General features: G+C 37.0%; 1 long non-coding RNA gene across 4 annotated transcripts; it reads left to right on the top strand.

Moving 5' to 3' along the window:
* Positions 1–1,549: 1,549 nt before the first annotated feature.
* Positions 1,550–21,952, top strand: LOC118798428. 4 transcript variants are annotated; one of them, XR_005006012.1, is made up of 5 exons: positions 1,550–1,658; positions 4,265–4,537; positions 19,867–19,933; positions 20,176–20,265; positions 20,767–21,952. It is a non-coding gene; the product is annotated as an uncharacterized LOC118798428 (long non-coding RNA). The 4 variants fall into 4 exon arrangements; XR_005006011.1 differs by lacking the exon at positions 1,550–1,658 and having other exon boundaries at positions 4,061–4,537; XR_005006013.1 differs by lacking the exons at positions 1,550–1,658; positions 4,265–4,537 and adding an exon at positions 16,897–18,119.
* Positions 21,953–22,152: the final 200 nt, after the last annotated feature.

Raw genomic sequence — 22,152 nt, 5'->3', positions numbered from 1 at the left:
TACTTGGTGGTGTCGACCCATCATGGAAACTGAAGACATGCTTGACAGAACATCAAAACCTTAACAAACCTACTATACCCACAATAATTCTTTGTTCCATTATTGATTCTTTCTAATTTGTTTTTTTTTTCGTGGCTTCATTCCTAATTTTCTTCCCAAAGTTAGTCATGGTCAATTTCATCCACTAGCTAGGTCTCCCCATCACAATGCTACCAAGCTGGCTAGCACATGCTTCCTCTGAGACAAGCCCTGCATCTTTTTGAACTGCTGCTAACGTAATGCAACTGGACAGTTCAAGGCACTTGCAGAAAAATGCTAACTGCTATCATCTAACAGACATCCATGGTAACTGAAGGAGGGAGGAGGGGGGCCAGTCTACCCACTCAGAGAGAGAAAGGCTAATTGTTCTCTCTTGGTCTCCTGGCCATAGATGGCTGCGGCATCACCAGGAATAAAACCCTTGACCTCCTGATGATAAGTCTAATGCTTAGACAGTTGCACCACTTGGGAGCCCCTGTGTAATTCTTTTCTATTTGTCAGCAATGCCACTGACAGTAAAGACCTTATTTTAAAAACCCAGAGCACTAGAAAGTTGGCACTCACTACACTGTCAGCTATCCCGGCTGTAACATTAACATTTCAGTTGGTGAATTCTAGCAGAACCTGATCTGACGCAATTAGTTCCATGTCTGACCAAACAGGCACAGAATCAAGTGGGAGGGTGATACATAGGTGTTTTATAGATATTTATGAATGTGTGTGGGTTTCAAAAGGATCAAAAGGAAAATCTCAAAAGGACACTGCCACATTGGCTCTGCATTTTTAGGGGTCAAACTAAAATGTTGTGGCCAGGGGCAGTGGGCAACAAACAATGCTGATCCCTGCTTAAGTGTTTATTTCCAATTTTGTCAACCTGCATTACAAGGAGTTAAAGAGAGCTTTAATTCCATGGCTGTTCAAATGGAGTAGTCTAAGTTTGGTTTGCTTTGGACAGCCAACATGTTTGAGCCTGCAGCTAGGCACCTGAGACAAATCAGACAAGGTAAATAATTTATTTTGATAAATCTGTTTCTACTCTATATTATTGTGTATTTTAAGTGAGTACATGTAATTACTTACTATTCAATTCTAGTAGGTATAAGGAGTATGACTGCATATCGTGTAAGCTGCATCTGTGGATTGTTGCCATTTGTCATCCTAATATATATAAATATTAAGGAGGGGGAATGTCTTACACTAGAACACTGAGAAACCTAATAAACATGAGCTCATGTGCAAACTTAACTGATGTAGTCATAAAATAGAAAGCATCCAGAAATGTAAATAAGCTTCCAGAGATAGAAACTAACTGTAGCATCTAACTAGAAATTCACAGTGCACAGACATTCATGCTAACTTAATTTTCACTGTAAAGAAAGAGGTGTAAAAAGATTAAGTAATGCTGTTAATCGTTAACGTGGTCTAGTCCAATTGGTGGTCTTCTTGGCATGTAGTAGCTATCATAAAGATAAATGCTGTTCAGAGTACTGCAGTCCAGAGGTTGACTAAGAATGCCAGTGAAGAACAGCATGACACAGATCAGCTTTTAGTCCATTTGAATGGAAGCAGAGCAGAAAGAAAGAATGAAAGGAATCAGGGGCTTACACATGCAATGGAAGGTAAGGCCTGAGCACCACAAATCTTGACATTTGTAAATGCAACTATACTCTTAAAAATAAAGGCTCCTAATCAGCTCCTGGCTTAGAAATGCGGTTGTAGAAAAACCCTAGAACCACAGTTCTCTCTAACAAGAAATGGTTCTTTAAAGAAACATCCATTGAAATATTCTTTAGACAATCAATAATGGTTCTTCTATGGCATTGCTCCAAAGAAGCCTTTTGCCACCTTTATTTTTATGAGTGTAAAAGAAAAAATAAGAGTGGAACAGCAAAATTGTTTTGAATCAATGAATTAATGTTTTTAATTAATCATTCATAAGAATGATGTAGATGAACTGTTTTCAGTTTGGGTTCAAATGGAATAGTCTAAAGTTCGGTTTGCTTTGGAGAGACTATTTGCTTGAGCCATTGACTTACACTTTGACTAGGCACCAGAGACAAATTAGACAGACACAAGTACAGCACAGAGAGACTACACACTATATTACGGCACAGCAGAAAGGCTACTAGTCAGTCTCACACAGAACAGCAGTGAAGAGCTTGAAATGTAAGACATGGCACATGAGCCAAATCCAATAGAGTCCGCATCCCAAGCAGACAGCCTAATAGCTTTGTAGCAATCCTGTGAAATTAACAGATCGAGAGAACGTCTGTAATTAACCAGCAATTAACAAACCGGGGCTTAGTAATGTGATACAGACTGTATGAGCATGCAGAGAAAGACTGAAAGAAAAGAAATGAAGAGTGAGGTAGAGTAGAGGGAGAAAATAAATGAGCAAGTGAGGGAGAAGCTGCATTAATGAATGAGGAGAAAGTAGAGGAGGAAGTATGTCAAAAGAAACAGAAGCATGTAATACAGCATGCTGATCTTAGTCTGGTTATGAAAATAACAATATACAGCATATAAACATGAAATATGGTGACAGCAGAAAATAAATAAACGGGTTAACTGCTTAATTCATTAAAACAGGCAAAAAATCAAATAAAGTGAACATCCACTATTGCACTCTTCGCTCTCTCTTCCGCTCCATTCAGCCAAGCTCTCACTGAGGTACTATCTCTCTCTTAAGCGGGAGCAATTACTTGTCCCACACATTAATAATTAATCCCAGTGAGCAGTTAATTATTCATGTTAATTGCTGATTTAAGTTTCCTTCCCTCAACACAAAAACACAAGGGGAGGGGTAAAAAAAAAAAACAACAAGAGCTAAGGTCAAATGATCATGCAGTACTGTGGCAGACATTTCACTTCAACAGTTTAGAACTACTTCGTTAAATAGCGAGGAATGTGCCACAAGGGACCAAGAGAAGAACAGACTTACGCCATTGTACTGTACACTGAGCCTTGTTATGAGAATAAAGATATAAGCTACAATATATAACCTGAATAGATGTGATGTAAATAAAACTTACCGGAGATTAATTCAAGAAAGGGAGAATTACAGAAGCACAAGAATTTATTTAATAGTCCTGTTTTTCATTGCTTTGTTTTTTTTTTGTTCTTTTGTAAGGTCATGGAACTCTAAAGGACATCAGTGACTTCCACAGAATATCTGAACTTCTGCTGTCAGTAACAAGGATTCATCCTGTTGTGAAGCACAAATTCAACAGGAAATCTCTGTTACTGGGGGTAAAGGATCAGTGACTAAGACCTAATGGCTGACCAAACAACATGGCATGCTATGTGGAAGCAACATCAGCAAACTTCTTAAATCTCTTCATTTAGACCTACACTCTTGAAAATAAAGATGTCAAAAACGTTTACTTTTGGTTACCTAAATGAGATATGCAAGTGCAAAGAACCTTTTTAGCATTTCAAGAGCTTCCACATAATGCAAAACAGAGCTGCACAAAATTTGACTTGTGAGGATATTTGATTCAGCCCTCCATAAAGGTACCCTAACCTCACCCCCTCACACAATGAGAGAACAAAATTTTTTATTGTAAATAAAACTTAAAACATTCTTATTTTCCTGTACACGTTTCTGAATGGTAAGTATTTTTGAAATATTTTATTTAAAAATTATTATTAATAGTTTTTTTTGTTTTGTTTTTTATTTATTTAAAACCTACCTACCCAACCTATCTATAAATATATACTGTCTTGTCTTTTTGGCCCTGGGCCCCTCGCAAACATTGATCTTTGGGTCACCCAGGACAAAAAGTTTGGGCAATGCACATTTTTCAAGGGTTCCTTAGTAAAGGCACTGATTATCTAAATAACAGTGAACACTCAAAGTAAGATCTGAATGCATCAACGGTTCTTTGAATTATTAAATGGTTCTTCTCTATGAAGAAAAACCTGTTAAACATGCTTCTTTAAAGAACCCTTCTTTAAAATAGATCTATCTAGCATCAGAAACAATTCTGCTATTGTTATTAGTCACAGAACCCTTTTTGATATTACACAGAACACTTTTTGTTAAGACTGTATCAATGAACAGTTTTTCCTACATCTGTATATCCAAGCCAAGAACTGGACAACTTTCAAGAAAAGGGAGCAATCCTAATGTAAAAAAACACCTCTTACTGTGCAGTCATCATTTTATTCTCCATGTTGCACCTACATCTCCTCTCTCAAACCTTCCTTGGTCTCACCCCACTAGTTCCTGGACAGGGTCGGCCCAAGAGAGGAGGCAATGAGGGAGGGAGTGTTGTTGTTTACCTGTCATGGCATTGCTGGCCTCCACTCTTCATCATCATTCCCTCGGGACCTGCTGCTCTCTCCTTCACGCACCATTCCCACTGTAACAGTCCCAGACCGTCTGCTTCTAATACCAGTGGTGGTCTCAGGAGGCTCTCAATTAGCTGGCCGAGTAGCATTCTATGGTGAGCAGAAGGCTATGGAATGGAACGAAATAAACAAAGACTACATTAGAGTAAGTAGCTGCAATATGGTAAACTTCTCTTCCCAAAGGATAATCAATGAAAAGTATAAAGAGAGAGAAAGCAAAAAAAGTATACAGAGGGTCTGTTGTTAAACACCAGCTTTGTTTCAAAAGGTTTACTTAAACTTCAAATTTAAATAAATTTTGATTTAAAGTGTTTTTATAAATCAGATTGTTTTTCTGATTACAATGACAGCTAGTTAGCGTAGTGTGAAAATGTATGTAAGACCTAGCAGAATGGAGGACTTGTTAGCAAATCAAGCTAGTTTGGGAGGACAAATATCACTGTGATGAACAAATGTGAGGGAAGTGAAATTAACAGTTTTATTCCCGGTAGCATATGAAATAATTAACAACAAAGGATTTAGCTATGTAAGATTAAAAATTTCTATTTAACAACTATGTCTTAAATCATTATGTCTCAGAGCACCACAAACAATCAAATTGTGATGTCAAATTGAGAAATTTGATTTGATCTAAGGAGTGGGTTCCTGCACGTCTTTTACAAAAATAATGTTTTATGAAAAGGGTCCCGTTTGCCCACTCTAGTACAATAAAAGCCCCCCATACAAGTATAGTTCATACTGATTTTTTTACAGTAGCGTATTACCCAATATTACATCAATTGAAAAACGTTTAAAATCGTGAAATATCGTTTTTATTACATATTACTAGGGATTGGCAGATTTTTATTTTGGCTGAACTGTGCTGCAATTTTGTGATGTAAATACTGCGAGCCAGGAAAGTGCTCACACTGCATTGAAATGCTGCTGCTGAACCTGTACAAAATATTCAGTACATAATTAGGAATGACTCATGAGCTGCCTAGTAGCACTTTTTTAATTCGTTATGTAACCAATCAAGGAGTTTTCTTTTATTTATCTAAACTGCCAGACTGACCCATTAGAAAATGATGTATGTGTGACGTTAGCTAAAGAAGTACTGAAAATGCGCTGATGTGTTTCATCTGTTCATTTATCTTATACAGTAAGAGCTTTGGGTAAAAAAGCTGTTGAAAGTGTGTCCAATTTGGCTACAAATATATCACAATTAGACATAAAAACTCACGCATAGCATTACTCTAAAATTATGTGTTAGAATAATGCTAGGTGTTAACCACAGGCTTAACTGTACGTTCACACTAGCAGGCCACAAGTCGCTTAGGTCGCACTAAACTTGTCTCTTGTGGGTGAGATATATCTGGAGGTAAAGAAAGAGTACAAATGCAAGGAAATTTCATTCAGTAACTAAGTTATGACTTTTGTCAATTGTTTGAATTTATCTGTGTTTAAAGACCACCCTTCCTATAGAATGGGTAAGGAAGCCTTAGCCTTAGTGAATTCTTTACAAAGTAAACAAACCAGCCAGTAGGTTGAGCTAACCAGCTAGCAAATAAGGTATATTCAGCCATATTAGTTACTTTAGTGTGGTAAAAATTGCCAAAACACGATTAAATCGTTAAACGCAGATATTGTGACACTTTATCAATATCCAGATATGAGCTCCGCTAGCTTAGTTCTGAGACCCTCACCTCGCCTGCAGTTCAGACTGAGCTTCGCACTACAAACCTGTCCGGTCGATCTGTTCAAACCGTCGTTAAACCAAGCAGAGGACCAGCGGGGTGAGACTGTGGAGTGTTTACAGCAGCACTGCACTTTCGCGCTTAGCAAAGACATCACGAAATCCGAGGAATTTAAATGGTTTGGAAAAGAATGACTTATTTTCCAGGAAAACAGGAGAATCTCACCCCCTTTAGTATGATATAGAATCGATTCGATATAGAATCGATCAATTCGCCTACTACTCATTAGCAGTGCACTACGCAGTGCACTATACAGGGAGCAAGGAGCCAATTGAGATTCAGCCAAGATTTTTCTTGAAAGTAACCGAGATTTCACAATCACGTTTGCTGACGGAAATACCAAATTTCCCAGCTGTAAACGGCACTCAAACGGCCAACAAAGTTGTACTCACAACTGGCAAGCTCGGGATGATACATGAGTTTATGAGATGTGACGTATAACGCTACCTATAACCTTTTACACCATTAAAATATTCAACTTGCACTGAATGTGAAAAAATATATATATGTTACCTGACGCGCTTCTATTAGATCTGTGTGCTTTTAAACACAGCAAAGAAAAAACAGGATCTTCTTTTTTCCGTGGAGTGGGCCCGCCTCTCCCTCTGAATAGAGCTAAATGTCGAAAAACAAAAAGTTAAAACAGTTTCTAATGGCTCACCCAGAATTTTCCTATAATTTTAGAAAGTAGGATATAGTTCACTAAAAAAGCAAAGAAAATGTGTCTGTATATTAATTTTTTTCTACAGCAAACAGGTTTTTGGCAGCAGGATACTAGCATTATTGCTACTGAGTGCTGACTGGTTGGCAAGTGGAGCAGCTGTTCACGTTCACTGCCTTCATGAACATACTGGGGCACTGTTTTAAACTTATATAAATCGAGTTTAAAAGCTCTCAAAAATATAACAGCAGTGTTAAAATGTTTTATGCTGTTCTGTGTTCAGGTAATGAATGCATTCATTTATATTAAAAATGTTTAAACATTTATAAACTATGATTTCACGTAAGTGCTCCATCTTAACCCATTCATTTTGGACTTGCTCGGGAGCGCCCTCTAGCGTTTGAGAAACCCAGAAGGCATGCCAGAGTGGTAATTTTCCTCTCTACAAGTTCTCTGGTGTGGCTAGGCAGAGGGTGACACGCAAAGGCAAAAACAGGCACCCTCCAACAAAGGGGCTGTTTTTGTTGTTTGTTAGTTTAACTTATGCATATGTGTTACTTGTGTTGTTTAGTGTTGGGGGCTGTGGGTTTTGTGTGTGAGGGAAGTTAACCCTGGTGTTGAAGTGTGTGGTTAGAGGTGATCTACTCAAGTAAAGCGCTTTTCTTTTCTGCCGGTGTGTTTATTAAAGAGTACCTCTTCCAGCAGATCATGGCTATCCCTGTTTTCTTCTATATCTAAAACTTTTCAAGTGCTTTGCTTAAGTTTGCTTAAGGTGAGTAAATATTGATTGATTGATAAATATTTTTTGTTTCTACCTCATTCTTTTCTGTCTACTTAATCTTAGACCAACAGATGGAGCAAACTGTTTTAAAAGAGGGAGGATTGTAGTGGGAGCACTGGGGTGTCAGGTGTGACTGTGTGTAATAGCAAATGGCTTATGGGTCAGGTAGGAGGGCCCCTTTGTAGATTTTTGCTGCGGGCCCCAGGGAGGACTGGCTCTGGGTGGCTGTATCTATGAAAGAGCAGCCAAACAGAGTTTAGTTGTATTTGCATGCTTACGACATTGGAGATCATAAGTAGAGTTGCTAGGTTTGTGGTTTTCTTGCCAATTTGGGTTTGTTTGAAAACGCAGTCACAAGTGAAAATTTTGAAGTCACAGTGTTTTTAGTTACTGTCAGAATCTACCATGGCTGCCAAAAAGATTGATTACAGAGAGTAGGACATGAAAACAAATAGTTTTGAGAGAGAGTGGTGCATTTGATGGCAAATCATTGATTCACATTCTGAATTGAAGGTGCATGTGATGTCAGGAAAACATATCTCACTAAATCGTTAACTGAAACCATTATGAAAACTAGAATAAAGTCATTCACAAACTGGCACCACCACTGTTCGAGAGAGAGAGAGAGAGAGAGAGAGAGAGAGAGAGAGAGAGAGAGAGAGAGAGAGGTGCAAGTAAACATCAGCTAGTGAATGCAAATAACTGTAAAGGTTAAGGGTGTAACTATATCCAGCAGCAGTGTTTGGACAAGTGGTATGTAGCCTAAACTCATAATCAAGTAAAAAATTGTTACTTTGGTTAAATAATGAAGCAGTTAAGTAAAAGTGCCTTTAAAGAAATAAAACTTTAGAGAGTTTAGAGAATCTCTTTTTTTGATGGACATATTATACATTGTTTGAGTATAGGAGCTATTCATTTTAATACCTATATTGCGCATTATGTAGGGAAGAGGAAGCTATTTGAGATTCAGTCTAGGTATTGGATGGTAACTGTAAATAATGAGCTTCTTTGAGAAGTTTGGAAATGGTTAACACACTGAGACACAGAAAATCATGATGAATACATTTGTATATTTGTTTTTATTCTAACAGTTTTAAGCAATTCTTACCCAAATAATGAGATTTACATATAATTTTCCCGATTTCCTAAGAATTTTGCACAGTACTGCATATATGCAAATTACAGCCTGTTTCTTTTGCCACTGAATACTTCAAATTTTGGGCTAGTTTCAGCTTTTGGTGGGTGGGTTTTAAGCACACTTTTGGCTGAAGAGTCACAACAGCCACCACCCTGTAACCAGGTTGCACACAGTCTGTAAAAAGTCTTAGTTTAAGTCTGAAATCATTTTACAAATTTAAGGTCTTAACAGGTGTTGAATTTTATTAAATGTGTAACTTCGTAGTCTTTTAGTGTACAAAGGGTGATTTTTTTTTTTTCATCAAACACATATTGAATAAAGTGGGGTCACACATGCCATGCAGGTGCCAGAGTTAATTTATTTAACATAACCTGGTATTGAGCTAGCACACATGCAAGTCTTCAGAAAATTACAGTTTTTTTTCTTATATTTTCATATTTGTCAGAGAAAAAGTGCCTACATTCTGCACATGATTCGTTACTACTGTAAACATTTCTGTGAGTGTGTGAGCACAGCAAACGATTCGATTCGATTACGATTCAGAGGGCTGCGATGCGATTATAAAATGATTATCAATGCATCTCGATGCATCTTTTTTTCTATATAGCATTTATATTTTCTCACTGTGTGAGCTCAAGTTTCGAGTTCAAGTTTCAAGTTTATTTGTCATTTGCACAACATGTCAGGACATTTATGCTTTGAAATGCTTGTGGTGAGGCTCAGGTAACCACTCTACAGAAAGTAAATAAGTAAAAATAAAAATACAAGAAAACTGAAATATATTAAATATGCACAAAATATACACAGAATGTAGAGACAATATACATTTTAAAGTGACTAAGTGACTCGGTGTTATTGTTATTTAAAGTGACTTGGTACTTTTAAAGCAAAGTATTTGTAATGATCCATAATGAATTTACTTCCAATATCTTTTATTAATAAATCAAATGGAAGTGATGTGGCGAGTGAACTAGAAGGCTCTCATTCAGTGCTCTTGTTTGGAGCACGAGAAGCTGCTGCTACTGCTGCTAGGAATATTAAACCAAGCTTTATTAAACTGAAATGGCTGTTCATATCTTTTGCAAGTAAATTCCACTCAAAATACATGAACAGCTCAGGCTCTTTTTGTGCCTCCAGCCACAGGCAAGGTATAGACTACTAATGGTTTATTCTTACTGTCCTTTTAACAGATAAAGCTCATGATTTAGATAAGAATTTTAAAAAGACTTGAATGAGGCCTCAAGAAAACCACATGTATTTCATATAACATTTCTACTGTGTACCTTATACTTCTTGTGAAGTTTTCTTGGTCTTTTCTTTTTCTTTTTTCCCCCAGGTAGCGATGCCTTTATTACTTTATGGGTTTATTAGGGTGACATTGTGTCTCCAGCTCTTAGACGGCATGCTAAAGTGTATTGTTTCTGGAATTGGGCTTAACTGAACTCTTGGAGGTCACTCAAGTAGACCACATTCTTCTTTCAAAGTGAACCATAAATCAGAGTGGCGACATTGTCATCTAAATAGATTTTAGAATGTGTTCTTTAAGAAGCATAAGTCATGCAGTCTGGCAATGACTGAGACATATAGGGGGAAAAATGTTGAGCGAAGCAATTTTTGGAATATGAAAGTTTTCTCTGCTAAAATAGAAACCAGTTGTAACTTTGGAATATATAACTGTATTAAGGCAAGTGTAAATACAGATTTATACTTAAAAATCGCTAATGGCTAGATGCAGCAACTGTATCTACAATGATAATACATGCGAAGGACTACCTGTTAAGTCATTGTCAAGATTCTGAGGGGTGATTTTGTTGTATGAATGTATGATAGAAGAAGAAGAAGGAATTGGAGTTGAATCGTTGCACACATGCTTGTAAGTATGTGAGGTTTATGTCTGGAGAGAGTTGCAGGGGGTTTCAGGGCATACCTTGTGTAATCTATAGTAAGTCAATACTTGTCATTTAAAGTGTTAGAAATACAAAGTTTTTTTGAAAATAAATGCTAAAATAAATTATTCATATTTTCTTTATTACTTAACTGTCACATTGCTTGTGCTATGTAATATTAATACAATTCAGTATCACAATATTATTATAATATATTATGATATTAGATGATGTGTACATCATGTACATTTACATTAAAATGATAAAACACATGGTTGCTGAACACCGCTTTTTTTTAAAGCCTTTACATGCCAAATACAGTTTACTAGTGTGATTTATTCAGACATCAATAAATTAATTTAAAATGTGTACAACTGATATCTTGCATATGAATATTTTTAGCAGCGAAAATCAGACAATATTTTATTGACCCTCTGTTCGATTTTTGCAGATATTAACTCATTGGACCAGTCACTGTTTTTTCTTCTTTTTTTTACCATTCACGTGTTGATGACCCAGATAACCGCTTGGTTGTGTCTCAGCAACTACAACTTTTTGACAAACTTCAGAAGGATTAGTTTGTTTTCTGTTTGTTTATATGTCCAAATGCATTATGAGTAACCGACTTCAGAGCTGTGTGTGAAAGCACTCATGACATAGAATGCAGCTAAGGAAATTATTGTCTATCAGTACTACTAAAACCAAAAAGCTGGCTTTGTTTTTGATACCAGCATACCAGTACAGACGCACTGATGAAAGGTTTTTTTAAAACAGAATTTGCAAGGGTAGATTAAAAATGACTTGGAATGTTGCCATCAAGTCAGCTATTACAGTTGTTAGCGTTGGCAAATTCTGACAAAATCTAATTTGATGCAATAGTTTATTGTCCAACCAAACAGGCTGTGGATCTCGCTTAGGAGGATGAATAGTAGTTATTATTTGTTATTTAAAGTCATGCAGGCCACAGGCTCTGCAGTTTTAGAACCAAAATGTGAAAGGTTGTGGATGTGTGAGCTTCAGGACCATATGAAATGTGGCTGAGGTGCTTCTATCAACATTTTACAGTTCTAAATGTTTGTATTTAGTAGAAATATATATAAAATCTCACAGTGTGATATATAGAAATATGTGAAAATGTTGAAACCTTCACAGTCTGACTGCTGTATCCAATGAATTCATCATAGTTTGGTCTGTGGTCAACTTCTAATTGTAGGTTTGAGGTTAATGGGTCTGAAAGCAATTGCTAAAGGATCATCAACAAGGTAAATTACTTTTGCTTCATCTCATTCTATCTACTCCATTTACAGAGTTGGGCTCACTTCAACATTAGGATAATGTTGTCATGTTGTTAAAGAGGCCTTTAAGTGCTTCAATGTCTTTGCAATTTAGCCAGTGTCCCCATTACCTTTCCCCTGACCAAGAACATGCATCAATCAAAATATTCTGTAATCAGTGGCATTAATGTCCCACCCGTTCCATTTGTCATAGCTGCGCCATTTACTTGGCCTACTGCTTTGCCAGCTGAGATAAAGAAAGAGAGCAAGAGAGAGATAGAAGGGAAGGCAAAGAGGAGGAGCCAAGAAGAACTAAGCGAAAGATGGATAGAAAGAAAACATGGCATTAATTTCATTCTGCATCTTCCCTCTTCTATGTTTGACTTTTATTGAGGGGGATCAATAGTGTAGGAGTTCCAGGCAGCCCTGAGATGGAGAAGTCCTGTAATCACTGATGAAGTATATTGGCTGTCATCGTAGTCACCCACGTCAGTATTTGAGACTTATAGCCCTAGCAGAATGTTCCATCCAGTGGTTGCAAAGCAACCCAAAGACCCTGATCCTACATAAATTCAGTTATGTCAAAGGTAGTTGAGGAGACAAGCAGGGTTTTGTTCATATTTGAGAGAAGGTAGCTCACTGATTCTTTACAATTTGTTTGGTGAAGAAGAAACCCACCACAAGAGTGGCAAAGTGTAGAAACCCATCACGGTCTGTCAGTCTTTCTTGACTCCTCCTTTATTGTGACCTTCTTTTCAACTTGCTTCAGTGTCCACTTGCATGTTCTTTACTCTCTGTCTCACTGTCCTTCCATCACTCTACATGTGTGTACATACCGTTGTACTGAATGTATAATTCATACCTGCTAATGGGGGCCTAGTGCCATAGAACCAGTACTCCAAGTATCAGATCTCACTCCTGGTCATCCGACACCATGCTATGTGCAGTAACATATACTTTAATTATGGCTCCAGTGGAACCAGCACAGAATCTGATGTCCTGTGACATTGGGGATGTCTCAGTGGTGTGGGAGGAAGGATCTTGTCAGCTTGGATGGGTCCATGTGAATGACTATGTATAGCACCATTTACAATTACAGTCGCATTTATTGCATGTGGTAAATGCTCTTATCTAGAGCCAATTACAAGTTAATCATGTAACAGAAGTGTGTGAATATAATATTAGGAGTCTTGTCCAAGGGCTCCACTGGGTGTAGCATAGTGTGCTTACCCAAGCAGTTAAGGTAACACCAGTTAGCTACTACACTTTACTAACTACAGCATTTTCTGGGCCTTAATAAAAATCAAACACTCATTGCTTTTCCCAGTGTGAGTGCAATAATTTGAGACATAATCAAAATTTTCTGTTACTCTTTCTGTGCTTCCCTCACTAATGCGTTCGTAACAGCTGTTGTAAGTTTGAACAAGCTTTCCAATGGCAAAATCCCATTCAAACTAATGCATTTAAGGTTGGAGTTTAGATTTCTAGATGTTGAGATTCCAGTTTAAAATGCTGCTCTACCGAGATGGACTGTGTTGTTGTAGCTAATCGAAACGTTTCCTGAAAGCATCTTAGCACAAAGATGAGTCTTAAATGGTAGAGCATGTATCTCACTGAGCACTCTCTCTAAAAAGTATTTGGGAAGCTGGGCACAGGTCTAAAACATTGAATGTGCCTCCATGCTAAAGTTAGCTTTGTTACACAAAAAATTACACCGAGCTATCATTAAAATTTTAACAACATTGGTTTCTAACAACACCGCTTTGTGGGCATAGCATGAATAGGTAAGTTGCAGATCATGTGTTTGTGTTTGCATCTTTGTGTACAACAACATACAGTGGCTGTCAAATTTCAAATGGAAAACTGTTTCACAGCTAATTGTAAGTATCTTGTCAAGATAAGGTGGAAGCCTATTGGCATGCTCATTTACTAGTAGTGAAATACCTTTGCAACCCACACCAAAAATGACTCCCATAGTCCCACCCAATGCTTATATTTGGGAGGTTTGTTTGTTCATCTATATATTTTGCTCAAGTATGCCTCATTTACAACAGAAATGGAATTGCAAGCAGGATTGCTAAAAAGCATTTTACTGTTGGCAGATTTGGAGCATTACGATGATGAAGTGCATTTGCAAATTAAAAATAGATTGTCAAAGAGACTTTGCTTTTCCATTTGAAATTTGGCAGTGACGGTGCACTGTTGTACACAAACATGGAAACATAAATACACAGTGCAGTTTGATTTATGTCTTAAATGATGTGCATGTTAAGACATATCAGTATTGACAGATAAGTACTTAAAAAAATTACTGCCATTGGACAGATAATTAGATTTGACTGATATTTCAAACTGACATTTGATCATGTATTTATTGACCTCCAGAAGAGCAGAATGTTTAGGCCAGAGGTGTCCAGTTGTATACGCTAAGGGCTGCCGTGTCTGCGGGTTTTCATTCAAACAAAGCAGGAGCACACATGATCTGTTGTTGAGAACTAAGACCAGCTGATTAAACAAGTGGAATTAGATGAACACCTACTTGTTTGCACCTGCAGCCAGACCAGCCCTTTATGGATAAGACTGGACACTCGAGGTTTATTCAGTACTGGGCTACTGTGCTAATTATGTCTGCATTTTATTCATATATCTGCATTCCTTTTTGTTACCCTATAGAGATAAATGCTATATTTCTCTCTAATGCTAATCCAAGCATCGGCAGATACATACATGAAAAATATCAGAGATCGGCATAGGCCCAGAAATACCATATTAGTGCATTCTTAGATTAAATTAGCATTTTGAATAAAGTCTGGTAAATACTGCTGTAAGTATGAACGTTGAAGGTGATTTTGTTAAAGATTGCATTTTTCTGTCTGAAAGAAATCTATCAAACATTGCCATGGCAAAAATAAAAAGACCGAATGTATAAAAGTCCTTGAAAAGAAGAGCAAAAGCAAAAGAGGGAGGTAAAAGTGAGGTAATCTCTTTTTCTCTTTCTTGCATTCTTTTTTTCCGCCTGTTTTCTTTTTTAAAGCTTATTAAATATTTAGCGAGCTGAGGGAACCCAGTCCGAGTGCGATAATGATTGATGGCTGAACGGGAGTGCAGCAGTTAGCACTAAAAAACACGCGATCAAGTTACAGTCCTTATCGATGTCACACCCATTAGAGTCTGCTAATAGTAACCAATCACTTGTACTGTCCTCCTCGATTTCCTTCAGGACCCATCCACACTTTCAGCCCTCTCCTCAGTTCACTCCTCTCCTTTCATCCGTCCGTTTCCACTCCTCCTTGATGTTTTCTCGTTGGACACCATCTTGGCCCCCTTCACTAATCTGTCATATTCAGGTCAGAGATGAAAGACAAGCACCTATCATTTTGTGGTCAGTTTGATGACTGCTCAGATCATACTGGCTCCAAAGGGAATGTGTTATTGTAGTGTATAGTGTACTAGAATGTGGTATGATGCTGTCATCACACTTGTAATAGGTAGCCATGATGACTTATGTCTTTGACTAATAATATGCATAATTATTAAAGTGGTCTTATCTAATCTCCTGTAATTGTATAGCATTCTGATATGAAGTTTGGCATGCTGTTGTGTAGCTGCACAATGTTATCATCATTGCATTTTGCAGTGCTGATATGGCAGAAGGCCCAATCATAGGTCTAGATGAGTGTTTGTTTGTATATAATTGTACTCTTAACAGTAGTATTTTGTCCATTTGGTACATATTTTGTTACACCAATATATGAAATAATGTGGTGCTTTCTTGCAAAATGTTTCTGATACAGTAACAAGTAACAATCAAGGCTGTTAAAAAGTGATAACACTATATGTATATGTAAAATGTAGGTATGTCACAATTACTGGATTAAAATAAATAAATGAATAATAATAATAATTATAATAATACATTGGAAAATAATAAGCTAAAATCAGCAGTGATCAGTTGGCAGTTTACATGATGATAATGCACACATTTTTTTTTAAAAATACACAGTTTTTGAAAATTTTGATCACTTAAGTATACCAGTGAAGTTAACTGGTAGATTGCTCAATTGCTAATGTATTTGATAAGTACAGTTCTTACTATGTATTTATGTGTTATATAAAGAATGTTTGCTATGCTTCAGTGGTGGGCACGACACAATGTTTAGGACCAGTTTCCTAAACATGTGATGAAACTATACTGTTAGTTGTGTTTCACCATTAAAAATCTCTTAGGCTTAATCTGGGTCTGGGGAACCAGCCCTTAGAAAATGTCCCTCAGGCCAAGCACAGTATTTTCCCATTTTATTTTTTATTCAAAAACATTATCCACATACTTTTGTGTCAATGCAACATTATTACATTATTACATAATGATAAATTTTGAACCACCTTTTTTCAGAGCTACACTTATTTGGCAATATTTAGCGATTCAGTCTGCCTTAAACTGCATATGCATGAACTGTGTGATCAACTCTACCACCACTTTCCATGTACAATATGTAATTACCAAAAAAGCAAATTTGAAATAAATAGTACTTCACTTTGTAAATGGCTTTTTTTAAGACATTTACCTTTAGCATAATGCTCATTTCCACTAGTACTTCTATGGGATGTCATGCTAGCATTATGCTAACAGTGCCTAACAACATTGCACTAGCATAAACTTTGATCGATCTAGAGTCTGTTGCACTGATGAGGGAAATAACTGAGGAATGAGCCATTTAACAATTAATAGCCAATAGCTCTTCTCAAATCATCTACAAAGACTTTATTTAATTTGTAAATTAAATAAAGACAACTGCTGATTGTATTAACTTATCCATTACTGGAAAACAGCAAATGTGGACAAAACGCACACAACATTGTCACAAGGTTGTCTACTTTCTTACAGTGTTTGCTACAACATTATCAAAAGGTGGTGCTGTTTACAATGTCAGAACAAGACTGTCATTATTCAGTAATGTTGCCATATAACGTAATTTACAATGTAATGGAATGTACATAGACTCTAGCAGGTTGTGACAACGTTGCTGCTGTGTTGTCACAGTGCATTTCAACGTTGTGTAAAATAGCAAGAATTGTGGAGACAGTGTAGACTTCTGGTGTAAAACTCTGAATATTATTGGAGGAGCCTGTTAGGCTGTTTAGCTGTCTGCCAAGCTGGTGTTAAATAAAGTCATCTTCTTATCTAGGGTTTCAACATTATTGAGACAATGTTGAGAAAGTCAACATTGTAGAAGGAAAGTATAAAACATTCATTTTAAGGCCATTTTGGGAAATCTTTGGAAGGTGAGGGAAATGTATGAAACAGTTTGCTGAAATCTTCATTTTTGACACAAATTGAAAAGCAACTGAGTTGTTAATTGCCAAAAAAGCATGAGGTTATTGATTACATATCCAGCTAATCACCATCCAACAGTAACACTTTTCCCCCAGAGTCTAATGTAACACTATGGTTTGTACAGTAGCTGCAGTTGCTCCGGCAGCAGAATGGCACAGCTCTAGCCTCTTTTGGCTCTTGCCCACGCTCTGACGGCTTGGGTGGCCGGCCTGCTCCTGTGGTTAGAGGTTTCAGACGTTTCCAAACCCTCGCTGAACCACACTGGCCTCTGGTGAGCCACAGCGTCCGTGAGGTGTAGAGTGACAACACACAGGCTGCCCTCAGCGCCCAGTGGTCGAGGAGAGAGCCACTCACACACACACACACAAACACACAGAGAATGACATCAAATTTATTCATGCACATCAACTTCTCTTTCTCTCTATTTTTTAAGTGCACATACAGTGGTAAAAACTGTGTATTCACATGATCAAAGTGGAAAAAAAATTATAGAAAATTAGTTTGTTTTTGTTATGTTGAAGTTTTTGTGCGCAGTTTCTGAGCATAACGTCCAAGAATCAGATCCAAATATCTCTCTCTTTTGCTCTCTCTCTCTCTTTCTGTCTGTCTGCTACCCCCAATTACACTGAAAAAAATGAACTTGGCCCTTAGTAAATTTTACATAATAAAATTGTGCATGTTTTTCTCAATTTAAATGTGTTTTTGCTTCAACCAAATAATAATAAGCAATGCTGAAAACCGGTAAGCTAAGCATATGAAACATGCTTAAAGTGAATTAGAAATAATTATGTTGTGTCAAGGGGTAGAAACCGCGCATGCACAACCTTTTCCCCAGCTGACGGCAGCCATTTTCGACACCTCGTCTCTGAGAAGATTTGGCTGACCTGAGAAAATTCTGTCCTCTTACATTCACAAGGTAGGAGATTGTCTATTGTTTGTCATTATGGACATAACATGTTCATGACATTTACGCAGGAAAATATTGGCAAAAACGTAAGGTTAAGGGAGGACTTAGCATGTCTTAAAATTCGCCAGGTTAGTTTAAACCGACGCAGATCCGGAGTACACGTAACGTTACTCAGTCAGATAATCACTAAACTCACTAAAGCTGACCGCAGTGTTTTAACTGTAAAGGTCAGTGTTTTAATTCAATGTGTCCTTCATAAGTATCATGTTGAGGTCACTTGAGGTCCTCACTAAGTTGGCTCATGAACACAGCCGTTAGCTAACGGTACTGTTGACCTAGCCTAGCTAAGTAACGGCGCCATTTTCTGAAGTTCACTGCAGACGAGTGCGTTTAGCTGCTGTGTCATCGTACAAGTACACGGTAAAATATCGTTTAGATGGTTGTAGATGCACAGAACGCAGCGTTGGATATAACTTTGATGAAAACGTACAGTTAAGGGACGACTAGAATAGCATAAGTTTGTGAAGGGCTCGATTCAACGCATATTCGAAGTGAACAGACCTAGCTAGCGTTAGCTAGCTGTGTGTCCTTGACGTGACCTGTAATAATCTTTTCCCGCGGAGGAGGCTGTGCTCGCTTCGCCTGTGATTTCGGATGTGATATTTGGGTACTAGGTGTCCACAAACCTGTGTAATTTCAGCCTTTGTTAGCTAGCTAGGTTAGCTCCACCGAGCCTGGGGTTTGGATATGGAGCCTGCTAACGCTATTGTAGCTAGCGTTAGCTTAGCAAATACAGCGTTAGCAGCTAGTAGGTTACAGACATCAGCTAACTGGTTTAATTTCAACGTTTGTCCATTTAACACTTAATGCTCTGTTCGATGAACCCAGTTTGCAACGTGCTGTTCCAACATGGACTCTGATACCGTTAGCGCAGCTAGCTAGCGTTAGTTAGCTAAGCAAACGTTAGTGTTAGCAGCTAACTTAACCTAGGTAGTAGGCTACAAGCACCATGAAGCAGGTTTAAGATTAATGTCAGCGTTCTGTTCCGTCAACACCAATCACTCGACTTTGCTCTATCAGAACTGTCAGTGGAGATTTAGTTCGGCATAATAGAATCCATTATCCTGTTAATTAGCAAGCCTACGATAACTGTTCAGCCCTGTAGTGGAAAAGAGGTTTATGTTTGCCCATATAACAGCAGAGTGTCACTGCTCATTATTATAATCAGAATATAAGTTTGTATATGAGATGGTGCACACATACTCACACACACACACGCACACACACTCACACATGTCTTTTGCTTATGTAACCCCTCTGTCATTGTTACCAAAATGGGGTTTACCTTATGTTTAGTCAAACTGCCTTTATGTTAAACGTTATGGTCTTCAAGTGCCAAGTGGTATAAGTAATTATTATACATTGATTTTGATGTTCAATAATGCACAAACCCTAGACAGGGAATCCTGATAGCCATATTGATTAAAAGAACCTTGATGTGACTTAAATATCATAGTTGATTTCAAACTAAAATAATGCCTGAAGAATTAAAACAAATAGCTAAATATGAGTAAAATAATATATTATTGTAAAACTATTAAATTTCAGCTAAATTAATGCACTGTTATGTCCTTCCACATGGTGAGATAAAACATTAAGGTAAAGTGATAAAACATTAAAGTAAAGCTTATGTTTAAGATAAAATGTTAACATGGTCTTTCATTTAATTATATTTAAATGTCCTCTTTGTTTATAGGTTAAGGCTTAACAAGGTTGTTGAGTGCCATGTTTTAAAGGATTCTCTGGCATGTTCTAAGTCTCTGGTAAGTGCTTTTCTATAACCCAGATTAGATATTTAACTATGAGGCTATTTGTTTTGTAAAGCTACTTTTTATTTATTTGTTTTATTGTTTAAATTAGTAATCATTTTCTCTAAGATGATTGGGATTTTGATGTTCATATGTTTCTTTTACCTGTTCCTTGTACGCTTGTCAAGTTAATGTACCATTTTTTTTTTTTTAAACAGTTGAAGGTATATTTTAACAAGTGCAATCAATATGTGCAGGCGAAGAATGTCCACCATAAAAGAGAAGCCATCATAAAAGCTCTTTGTCCGCACCTGAATGATGATGGATTTCTTAACAAGGAGTACAGGGTAAGTCAGTATGTGACCTGAGCACATCACCATCATTCTAATTCAATTCTAATTTCTAACTAAGGTAAATTCATCTTATTTTACATTTGAGCTCTTTTAAATACTGTGTGTGTCTTCCAGGCAACTCGGTTCTTATATTAATTGCTTATAACTTTTGCTTAATAAAATCAGCCCCCTCCCATCTGTGTAGTAAATCCAAATCGAAACGTGGCGTTGGTGTGTTAGTATGTTAGCACCATCCATAGACTGTAGGTGCTAGTATAAGAAGGGTGAACCAGAACCATCCATTTTGTAATGTGCATTTTACTATTGAACGGAGTTTTGTGGAGATGGGGGCTGATTTTATTTAGATTCATCATAAAATAAATATTTGATGTTAATAAACTGTCAGAGGTGCCTGGAAGTATTTAGAAGAGCTCAAATGGGATATAAACTGAACTTACTCTTTATGGAGCAAGAGAACAATGGAGTTTAGTATTAATAACAGTATTTAATTTGTAGGACATTCATGGTGAAAACCTATTGAGAGACCAGCACAGCACTGAAATGGGCATTTATGTCATCAGAAGAGGGTGGAGCTCTTGGAGAATATGAAGACGTTGATGCTGATGGAAACATTATTGTAGGAAACATCAAATCAGTTGCACCAGACTGCAGTAATGCTTGGAGTAATCTGTGCACTGAATATGGCTCATCACAGTGGGCAGAAATGCTGCTATGAATTTGTACATTGCTCATGCCAAAGGATGGTGCAAAGCTCTCCCCTAATATTCTTGGTTTGGAGAACAAAATCTTGGGATAGTCAAAGTAGGTTGTCCATTCTGGAAATATATGGAACTTTTCACACTAGCTTCTACTTTGATTGAAAAGCAATGGACTTTTGAACAACGCTTAAATCACATGAAACAAGAATGGCTGTATTTGTCAGCATCTCTTAAAATTCAGTGACATTTCAATGATTTTCTATACAACATGTCAAGATCCTGGTCATGTTTAAGAACAATTTGTCTTAAAACAGCATGCAGTTAAAAGTCTTTTTTGCTAAAACTGTACAAAGTAGCCTTTTGAACAATTTGAGCTCTATAAATTTTCACCCTAAATTTGCAAAGTCTAACAAGCACAATAAGGTTGTGCTAACTAGAGGCAGTGCTTTGGCAAGAAGGTTGTACTCTGTAGGCACTATTTCTGGGGCATTTTGATCATTGTTGACAATTGGATATTGTATAAAGTCATATAACATTAATATTGTCTTATTGTGCTGTTCTGTTTTAAATATCTGCTGTTGTAAAGTTGCACTTAAGATTGGTGTTATACATAATTACTGAATGTTACTTCATTGTTTCACAAATTCTGGGCCATTACTTAAGACTTAATTAATTGTGATTAAAGGCACACACATTTAGGTGAATGTGTTTATAATTGCAGTGTTCTGTTTGAAGCTTATTGTTGTATGTAAAGTTGCATTTTAGCTTGTGTTGCCTGCAAGACAAGCAGTAATGTATTGATACCTGTGCACTTTCAGAGAAGTATTTAGTCTATTTTTAATACTCTGCTTTATTTTGTCTACAGTCTTGTTTTGTTACTTAGTATTCAGCGTTTTTCTATAGTGGTAAAGCAAATGTGTGTTTTAGTTGATCCTAACATGCATGTGCATTTGATGTACCTTAATAAAGTCACTGTAATTTTTTTTATTGTCATGATAGTCATTGTCTTGACCAGGTGTTTAAATAGATGGAACATTAATAAGTGTAGTTGAAGTTTAATTTGTGAAAATTAACGTTTAAAATTGTACATGAATAAATGCTCTGTGATATAATTAAGCGGTTGTACATAATAAACAATGAGTAACTCTTTGGAGTAACTATTTAACGAAATAGCATGAACATG

Source organism: Colossoma macropomum, unplaced genomic scaffold, assembly GCF_904425465.1.
Source record: "Colossoma macropomum unplaced genomic scaffold, Colossoma_macropomum, whole genome shotgun sequence".
NCBI lineage: Eukaryota > Metazoa > Chordata > Actinopteri > Characiformes > Serrasalmidae > Colossoma > Colossoma macropomum.
This window is presented reverse-complemented; position numbering and strand designations above follow the sequence as displayed.